Raw genomic sequence first — 10,347 nt, 5'->3', positions numbered from 1 at the left:
GCTATATTTAAGAGGGAGTTAGATGTGAAACTTGTGGCTAAAGGGATCAGGGGGTATGGAGAGAAGGCAGGTACGGGATACTGAGTTGGATGATCAGCCATGATCATATTGAATAGCGGAGCAGGCTCGAAGGGCCGAATGGCCTATTCCTGCACCTATTTTCTCTGTTTTGTTTCTGTGTTTCTATGTTACCACCCCCCCCCCCCCCCCAGCTCCTGCCTAATGACATTGTAATCAACCTTGTATTAATTAACTAACTTCCCCCAACCTGTCACTAATCAAAACAATTTTAAAACTTCTCAAGTTGTGATCACTTTCACGAAATTCATCTTCCATCTCAACACCAGTCACCAAGGCAGGCTTGTTCCACAACACAAGGCCCATTATGGTCCCTTCTCAAGTTGGACTATCCACATACTGTTTAAGGAAGCCCTTTTGAATGCCCGGAAGTGGCATCTTTTTTTTGGTGTTGTTTCTGTTGTTTTGTCCTGTTTCAGTTAATTTTAGTTTATTAGGTTGTGTATGTTGGGGGGGGGGGGGGGGGGTTGGGATAAACATGTTTTTGGTCTCTTCCTTCAGGGGATGTCCCCATCATATCCCCCGTCTCCATCTCCATCTGCGCTGAGGCCTAATTGCGGAGCTGGCGGCCTCGTGGCTGTTGCAGCGTTTTGGCGTTCCGGCAGCGGACTCGACTTCGGGGCTGTGGCGGCATTCCGGCGGCGTCAGCGACCCGACTTTGGAGCTGTGGCAGCGTTCCGGCATTCCTGCGGCGGCGGCAACCCGACTTTGAATCTGTGGCGGCGTTCCGGCGGCGGCGGTGGCCCAACTCCGGGGCTGTGGCAGCGGTGGCCCGACATTGGGACTGTGGCGGCGGCGGCTTAACTTCGGGGCTGTGGCGGCATTCTGCCGTTCCGGCGGTGGACTCAACTTCGGGGCTGTGGCAGCATTCTGCCGTTCCGGCGGTGGCCCGACTTTGGGGCTGTGGCAGCATTCCGGCGGCGGCGACCCGACTTCGGAGGTTCGGCGGCGGGCCCAGTGGATGACATCGTCGGGACCTCGCAGGTCACAGGTTGGTGACCTGTTTTTCCGGAGCTCCCGCAACAACAGCTTTGTCCGCTGGACTGGAGGGCGGCAGCTTCGGGAGCTTTGACCACCCCGGGCCGTGGAGTTTGAACCGGCCCATTCGCGGAGCTCGGATTCATCCGCAGGACTGACTTATTTACCATCACTCGGCGGGGTCAAACATCGGAAGCCTAGATCGCCTCAACGCAGAGGGTGAACAAGGAGGTAAGAGACAAAGATTTTAAGACTTTTGCCTTCCATCACAGTGAGGAGGTGCCCGGTGAACTCACTGTGGTGAATGTTAAATTTGTGTTTATTGTGTGTTTTTGTTATTTTTATTTATTTTTATTATATGTATGACTGCAAGGCATGGAATTTCTTTCAGACCGATAGGTCTGAATGACAATAAAGGATACTTTGACTGTGACTTTGACTTTTGACAATAGACAATAGGTGCAGGAGTAGGCCATTCAATGTGATCATGGCTGATCATCCACAATCAGTACCCCATTCCTGCCTTCTCCCCACATCTCTTGACTCCGTTATCTTTAAGAGCTGTATCTAACTCACTCTTGAAAGCATCCAGAGAAGCGGCCTCCACTGACGCAGAGAATTCCACAGACTCACGACTCCCTCTGTGAAAAAGTATTTCCTCATCTCCGTTCTAAATAGCTTACCCCTTAAAGCAGATGCGCCGAAGAAATTCTGCCCCATCTAATCCTCTTAACCTGAGTAAGCCCCAGTCAATATTAGAGGTGAAAGTCACATTTAACCATATATAACAATTACGGCACGGAAACAGGCCATCTCGACCCTTCTAGTCCGTGCCGAACACGTATTCTCCCCTAGTCCCATATACCTGCGCTCAGACCATAACCCTCCATTCCTTTCCCGTCCATATAACTATCCAATTTATTTTTAAATGATAAAAACGAACCTGCCTCCACCACCTTCACTGGAAGCTCATTCCACACAGCCACCACTCTCTGAGTAAAGACATTCCCCCTCATGTTACCCCTAAACTTCTGTCCCTTAATTCTCAAGTCATGTCCCCTTGTTTGAACCTTCCCTACTCTCAGTGGGAAAAGCTTATCCACGTCAACTCTGTCTATCCCTCTCATCATTTTAAAGACCTCTATCAAGTCCCCCCCTTAACCTTCTGCGCTCCAAAGAATAAAGCCCTAACTTGTTCAACCTTTCTCTGTAACTTAGTTGCTGAAACCCAGGCAACATTCTAGTAAATCTCCTCTGTACGCTCTCTATTTTGTTGACATCCTTCCTATAATTAGGCGACCAAAATTGTACACCATACTCCAGAATTGGCCTCACCAATGCAATTGTGCAATTTTAACATTACATCCCAACTTCTATACTCAATGCTCTGATTTATAAAGGCCAGCACACCAAAAGCTTTCTTTACCACCCTATCTACATGAGATTCCACTTTCAGGGAACTGTGCACAGTTATTCCCAGATCCCTCTGTTCACCTGCATTCTTCAATTCCCTACCATTTACCATGTACGTCCTATTTTGATTTGTCCTGCCAAGATGTAGCCCCTCACACTTATCAGCATTAAACTCCATCTGCCATCTTTCAGCCCACTCTTCCAACTGGCATAAATCTCTCTGTAGACTTTGAAAATCTACTTCATTATCCACAACCCCACCTATCTTAGTATCATCTGCATACTTACTAATCCAATTTACCACACCATCATCCAGATCATTAATGTACATGACAAACAACAGTGGACCCAACACAGATCCCTGTGGCACTCCACTTGTCACTGGCCTCCAACCTGACAAACAACCATCCACCATTACTCTCTGGCATCTCCCATTCAGCCACTGTTGAATCCATCTTGCTACTCCACCATTAATACCCAACAATTGAACCTTCTTAACCAACCTTCCGTGAGGAACCTTGTCAAAGGCCTTACTGAAGTCCATATATACAACATCCACTGCTTTACCCTCATCAATTTCCCGAGTAACCTCTTCAAAAAATTCAAGAAGATTTAGTCAAAGATACTTGCATAACAAAAACATTCTTGATATCCGGTGAAAAATGCTATCCTCTAAAATATGAGGATTGATAAGTTATATATTAATCAAAAATTATTAAAATGTGTTTTGGTAAATGCAACCTCCAAACTCAATTTCATAATTAAAGGGCAGCACGGTGGCGCAGATGTAGAGTTGCTGCCTTACAGCGCTTGCAGAGCCAGAGACCCGGGTTCGATCCCGACTACGGGTGCTGTCGGGATGGAGTTTGTATATTCTCCCCATGACTGCGTGGGTTTTCTTTGAGATCTTTGATTCCCTCCCACACTCCGAAGATATACAGGTATATAGGTTAATTGGCTAGGACTAAATATAAATTGTCCCTAGTGTGTGTAGGATAGTGTTAATGCGCGGAGATCGCTGGTCGGCGCGGACTCGATTGGTTGAAGGGCCTGTTTCCGCCCTGTATCTCTAAACAAAATTAAACTGATGAAAGCCATTAAACTGATGAGATGTGCCAGAAGACTTCTTCATTACCTGTCTACCTGCGATGCCATTTTCAGACCAAGTGTCACTTGAAGTCATTGCCATTTGAATGTTTGCAATTCCATTTTACTTGAATTCTGCATAATAAAAGTAGTCAATGATCTTCATGTCACACTCTCTGCCTTCAGCCCAAACCTTTAAACAGACCATAACACTTCACCTTGAACCTCAACCTGCAAGCAAAATTGGATAGCAGCGACTGTCAGAATAGAGATGAATGTATCATAATAAACAAATTGTATAAACAGAGTACTTTTTTATGCTATTCATTACCTAGGCAATTTTCATGATGCAACTACTTGATAGTTAAACGCAGAAGTTATTTGCTTCACTGCAAAATACAAATGATCATATTTAATGGAAAAAAAGGTCAAGTAATAGGTTTAAACTGTATGAGTATTCCACGTATGATTGTATTGTACAGGTACATTCAAATTTTAACATTCAATGAGCATGAAACAATTGCATTAAATTATTCAGTTATTCTAATAACAACTAGTGCTAATCAATTGATTGATTAAAAGATAAAGCATAGAAAAAGGTCCTTTGGCCCACCGCATCCACGTAATCACCATTCACACTGGTTCTATATTATCCCACTTTTGTATCTACGCCCTACACACTCAGGTCACTTTACAGAGGTCACACCCTCATATTTTTTGGGTTATGGGTGGAAACTGGAGCTCCCAGAGGAAACAAGTAGTCACTGGGAGAACAGGGAGATTGTGCAAACTCCACATCGACAGCACCCAAGGTCAGGATTAAACCCAGGAACCTGGCACCATGAGGCTTCACTGTGCCACTAGTCTTTACTTTTTCTAGCAGTGTCTTCAGTTTATCACTCCCTTTCCATTAAAGTATATTCTCCATGTTGCTGGAATTGAAACCAGTCCACTCAATAGTATTTGGAATGAAAACTGAAAGAGAGTCTCTCTTTCGTCCTTGGATTGAAATTAAATTCTATCTAATGGTTGACGAGTTCAGGTACTTCAATTCCACATGTACAAACACTTCAAAGTTACAAACACTTAGATCAGTAAAATACTGAATTAGTACAACGGAGCATTATACGATAAACCGGTATCTTTTAACTCAAGATTTTGGCAAGGCAAAGATAGACACAAAACGCTGGAGTAACTCAGCGAGCCAGGCATCATCACTGGAGAAAATGAGCAAGTGACATTTCAGGTCAGCACCCTTCTTCAGACTGATTGTAGTAGGGAGAGTGGGGGGAAAAAACTGAGAGCGAGAAAAAAGAAATGGGAAGCAGATGATCTCAGCAAGGAGGTTACCTAATAGGCTTTTTTTTAAATATAGAGACTGTTGTAAGCCCAAGAGGGATACAAAGTTGTGAACTATGAAGCTGGTTAACAAACCTTTAGTGGAGAAAGAGTGGGACACACTAGGAACACAGGATGCAGTAGATGAGGTTAGAGGAGTTACATGAGAACTTTAGCCTCCCCTGGAAAGTCTGCTGGAATCCCTGGATGGAGTCAAGGGAGGAGGTATAAGCGCAGGTGTTACATTTCCCGAGGTTGCAAGGAAAAGTATGTGGGGAGGAGTTGTTTTGGGTGGTAAGGGATGAGCAGAGGGAACTGTTTCTGTGGAAGGTGGAGAGCGGTGGAGATAGGAAGATGTGACTAGTGGTGGGATCACGTTAGAGGTGACGGAAATGTTGGAGGATAAGGTGTTGGTTGTGGAGGCTGATGGAATGAAAGGTGAAAACCAGAGGAACTTGTTGTGTCTGGGGGAGGGGGAGCGAGAACAGAACTCCAAAAGAAATGCAGGCGAGGGATCCATCTATGACAGTCAGGGGAGAAAGAATGTTCACTAAAAAATGAGTGCATTTCTGGCATGGCATTCTATTTGGCTGCTGTGAGAATTAGTAGATGTTTTTTCTATCTAAGCCATGAATTACGTTTAGCTGAGGATGCATGCTTGGAACTAACCACTTTATTGTTGTCAAATGAACCCAATGTTTAGATGAACCAGATGGGTGTTAGGATAATCTAGTGTCTTGATAAACTATATTACTGCACCAAGTTCTTTGTTCAGGATTAAGTCAGGGTTCTCTAATTAACTAGATTTAAAGCCCCCAACCGTGATGCTGGGTTTTCAATTTATTTTTCTTCAACTTTAGTTCAGACTTTTGGATTCTTTGTCCAGCAATATAATGACTATGCAACCTGCCTGTATAAATAACACATGGAAGTTGATAGTTCAGCTTTATGACTCACATGGAGACATGTGCAAACAAAAAAAAACCATGACTTCCACAGAACTGATCAGCACAACCATTTCAAATGTACTGCAATCTGTCAGGTTTACTAATGTGCTCCAGAGAAGGCATCTTATTATCCTTATTCATCCTGACTTTTATTTGATTTCAGATATGTAACAATACTTGACTTGAGTGCACTCTGCAATGGCCTGATAAAAATTCAAATCCAAGGGATGGACATAAATCTCAGACATGTCCAGAACCCATGAATTAATAAATGAACAGTCTCAGTAGCAGAAAAGACCTTGATATTTAGAGATGATGTTTTCTTATTCAAAGAATACTTATCGGCTGATTTATCAGGCATGAAACTCGTGCGATCAAATAGACTGCTGGTCCTACACTTATCTAATAGATTCCTGAGTCCAGAAGAGGTGTGCAGTTTCTAAGCTATCATGCTTGGTAATCTGCCAATTGAACCAGAGCCAGGTTAGACCTGATTTAGACACAGTAAAATCTATGTATTTCAATAGATTGGAATGGGCGTATTGGAATGTGTGCTGTAGACAAAGGAGCTGGGGGCATATGTTAGACACCAAGTTTCTGGAGATTGGAAATGGAAGTTTAAGGTCATTAACATTTATTAGAATTAATTGACTTAATTTGATTTATACAATTTTCTGGTGTTTATATTGGAAATGTTAATTTATTTAGTAATCTTAAAACACTATATTATGTTATTTTTTTAAATCATTTTGCAATGTTGGAAACATTTATATTCATAGAATTCAAGCTGTTTAACAAACAATTTAGTGTGGAGATAGACACAAAATGTGGGTGAGGGATCGATCTATGACAGCCAGGGGGAAATAACGTTCACTAAAAAATTAGGGCATTTCTGGTATTGCATTATATTTCTGAAGCAGGGTCTCGACCCAAAAACCCATTCCTTCTATCCAGTGTTCCTGCCTGTCCCCCTAAGTTACTGCAGCATTTTGTGTCTATCTTTGGTGTAAATCAGCATCGGCAATTCCTTCCTACACAATTTAGTGTGGAGTCTACTTTAAACAGTCGTTGAAACATTTCTATGGCATTTAACTTTGGAAATCCCTGCTACGCATAGGCCTTCTCTGATCCGATGAGGGCCAGCTTAACTGAGGAATTTTACACCACCACATTCACTCAACCCAAGTCCAGGTTTGAGTGGGTAGAAGTCAGGTGAGCATGAATGATTATCATGGATCAAGACTGGTGGAGAGCATGAGTGGTGAGCGTTGGTGGCAGTACAGATGGTGAGTGTTAGGGATTGTTAGACATGGGATATCCATCACAGTTTATGTGGATCAGAGACTTTATAAGGCACTGATCATTTGGAATATTGTGCACAGTTTTGGGCCCCATATCTGAAGAAGGATGTCCTGGTGTTGGAGAGTGTCCATGGGAGGTTCATAAGAATGATCCTGGGGATGATTGGGTTAACATATGAGGAGCTCTGGACATTGTACTTGCTGGAGTTTAGAAGAATGAGGAGGGATCCCATTGAAACCTACCAAATTATGAAAGGCCTGGATAGAGTTGATGTGGAGAGGATGTTTCCAGTAGTGGAAGGGCCCAGGACCAGAGGGCACAGTCCTCAGAATAAAAGGATAAGGAGGATTTTTTTTAGCCAGAGGATGGTGAATCAGTGAAATTCATTGCCACAGACGGTGGTGGGGGCCAAGTCATTAGACATATTTAGAATGGAGATTGATAGGTTCTTGATTAGTAAGTTTATGGGATCAAGGCAGGAAAATGGTGTTGAAAAGGAAAAATAGATCAATCATGATCAAATGGCGGAGCAGACTCGATGGGCCAAGTGGCCGAATTCTAAACCTAATTATTAGGGTATTATGGTGATGTTAATAAGAATGAGAACCAGTCTTTAAATTAATGTTGTTCAAATGTAACCTACAAGCAGTTATTAGTATTGAAATTAAAAAAGACTACTTTATAAACAATCAGAGCACAGCTATTGGCCCATAGTGGGAAGCAGATAAGAGATCTGATGTATAAACAGGCATGACCATCAGAAAATGTGCGTCTGCATTGACCAAATCTAAGGCAATGGGCCTGGGTTAACTAGCATGAATCAAAACAGGCACCAGCCACCTTCTGCCAAGTTATTTTGATAGTTTATGATGTAGGTCCAGGATGGTTACAGATCAGGCAAATTTTATCACTTAGCTCATCAAACATGTCATAAATGTAGAGACACAAGGGATTTCAGATGCTGGAATCTCAAACCAAAGAGGAATTGATGGAAGCACTCAACAGGTCATAGAACAACTGTGGATTTAAAGAAAACTGTTGACATTTCATATTGAGATCCTGATGCAGGGACTCAAGCCAAAATTTAATTTCCTTCCACAGATTCTGCCCAACTTGATGGACTCCTCCAGCATTTTGTTTTTTGCTTCATGGCCATAGATATATTTCTTCTGCTGTCAATAACAAAGATTTTCATGTTCTCAGATAGTCGGCTCTCACAATGCTAATTTTTGATGTCTATGTTCTCTGTCTTCAGAATCTTTTAGAACATCCCATGTGAAAGGTAACTAGAGAGAGAATGGGACCCCACAGGAATCAAAACGGTCAACTCTGTGTGGAGCCACAGGAGATGGGCAAGGTCCTCAATGAGTATTTCTCCTCTGTATTTACTGAGGAGAAAGACAAGAGGACAAAGGAATTTGGGGCAGTCAATGGAAGTGCCTTGAGAGCAGTCAGTGTTATGGTTGAAGAAGTGCTGAAGCTACTATCGTGTATAAAGGTAGGCAAATCTCCAAAGCCTGGTTAGATATATCTAAGGACATTGTGGGAAACTAGAGTGGGAATTGCGGAAGGCCTGGTTGAAATTTACGAGTCGTCTTTAAATACAGGAGAGGAGTCGGAAGACTGGAGGGTGGCAAATGTTGTGCCTCTATTCAAGAAGGGCTGCACGGAAAATGCTGGGAACTATAAGTCAGTGAGCATAACATCTGTAGCTAGAATGTTACTATAGATTCCGAGGGATAGAAACATAGAAACATAGAAACATAGAAAATAGGTGCAGGAGTAGGTCATTCGGCCCTTCGAGCCTGCACCACCATTCAATATGATCACGACTGATCATCCAACTCAGTATCCTGTACCTGCCTTCTCTCCATAGCCCCTGATCCCTTTAGCCACAAGGGCCACATCTAACTCCCTCTTAAATATAGCCAATGAACTGGCCTCAACTGCCTTCTGTGGCAGAGAATTCCAGAGATTCACCACTCTCTGTGTGAAAAATGTTTTCCTCATCTCGGTACTAAAAATGTTCCCCCTTATCCTTAAACTGTGACCCCTTGTTCTGGATAGGATATACAGGCATTTAAATGGACAAGGGCTGATTAGGGATAGTCAGCATGATTTTATATGTGGGAGGTCACGTTTCATAAATCTTTTTCTGAAGACGTGACCAAAAAGCTCGATGAGGGCAAAGCTGTTGTATATATGGACTTCAGTAAAGCATTCAACAAGGTAGGTTGCTCTGGAAGGTTAGATCGCATGGGATCCAAGGAGATATAGCTGAATGGATAGAAAATTGGTTTCATGGAAGGAAGCAGAGGGTGATGGTGGAAGGTTGCTTCTCAGCCTGGAGGCCTGAGACAAGTGGTGTTCCTCAGGGTTCGGTGCTGGGCCCGCTGCTGTTTGTCATCCATATCAATGATTTGGATGAGAACATCCATGGCAAGATTAGCAAGTTTGCAGATGAAACAAAGATGGGTGGTTTGCAGATAGTTTTGTACTTAGAGTATTGTGTCCAGTTCTGGGCAACATGTTAGAGGAAAGATGTTGTCAAGCTGGATTGAGTACAGAGAAAAATTACGAGGATGTTTCCAGGACTAGAGGATCTGAGCTAAAGGGAGAGTTTGAGTAGGCTGGGACTCTATTCCTTGGACGCAGGAGGATGAGGGGTGATCTTATAGAGGTGTATAAAATCATGAAAGGAATAGATTGGGTTGATGCACAGTCATTGTAGTTGAATCGAGGACAAGAGGACATAGGATTCAGGTAAAGGGGAAAAGATTTAATAGAAATCTGAGGTGTCACTTTTTCACGCAAAGAATGATGGGAGTATGAAACAAGCTGCCCGAAAAGGAAGTTGAGGCAGGGACTATCCCAACATTTCAGAAACAGTTAGACAGATACATGGATAGGACAGGTTTGGAGCGATATGAACAAACGTGGGCGGGTGGGACTAGTGTAGCTGGGACATGTTGGCCAGTGTGGGCAAGTTGGGGTGAAGGGCCTGTTTCTATGCTATATAATTTTATTACTCTATGAATTACTTTGACCCAGCAAAGATGTACGAATAGTCAAAGGTATCTTGTCAGCTGCAGTGTGCTCCCATTGTAATCATATAATTCAAAGGAAATATTGACCAAACTCAAAATATTGAATTAAATTTAGTCATTGGAGCTTTTGAAATTATATTCAATTTCCTGCTTTTATC

General features: G+C 42.8%; 1 long non-coding RNA gene across 1 annotated transcript; it reads left to right on the top strand.

The window, feature by feature from the left end:
- Positions 1–1,205: 1,205 nt before the first annotated feature.
- On the top strand, positions 1,206–9,740 carry LOC116974012. Its single transcript, XR_004412252.1, has 3 exons — positions 1,206–1,485; positions 3,705–3,706; positions 9,705–9,740. It is a non-coding gene; the product is annotated as an uncharacterized LOC116974012 (long non-coding RNA).
- Positions 9,741–10,347: the final 607 nt, after the last annotated feature.

Source organism: Amblyraja radiata, chromosome 6, assembly GCF_010909765.2.
Source record: "Amblyraja radiata isolate CabotCenter1 chromosome 6, sAmbRad1.1.pri, whole genome shotgun sequence".
NCBI lineage: Eukaryota > Metazoa > Chordata > Chondrichthyes > Rajiformes > Rajidae > Amblyraja > Amblyraja radiata.
This window is presented reverse-complemented; position numbering and strand designations above follow the sequence as displayed.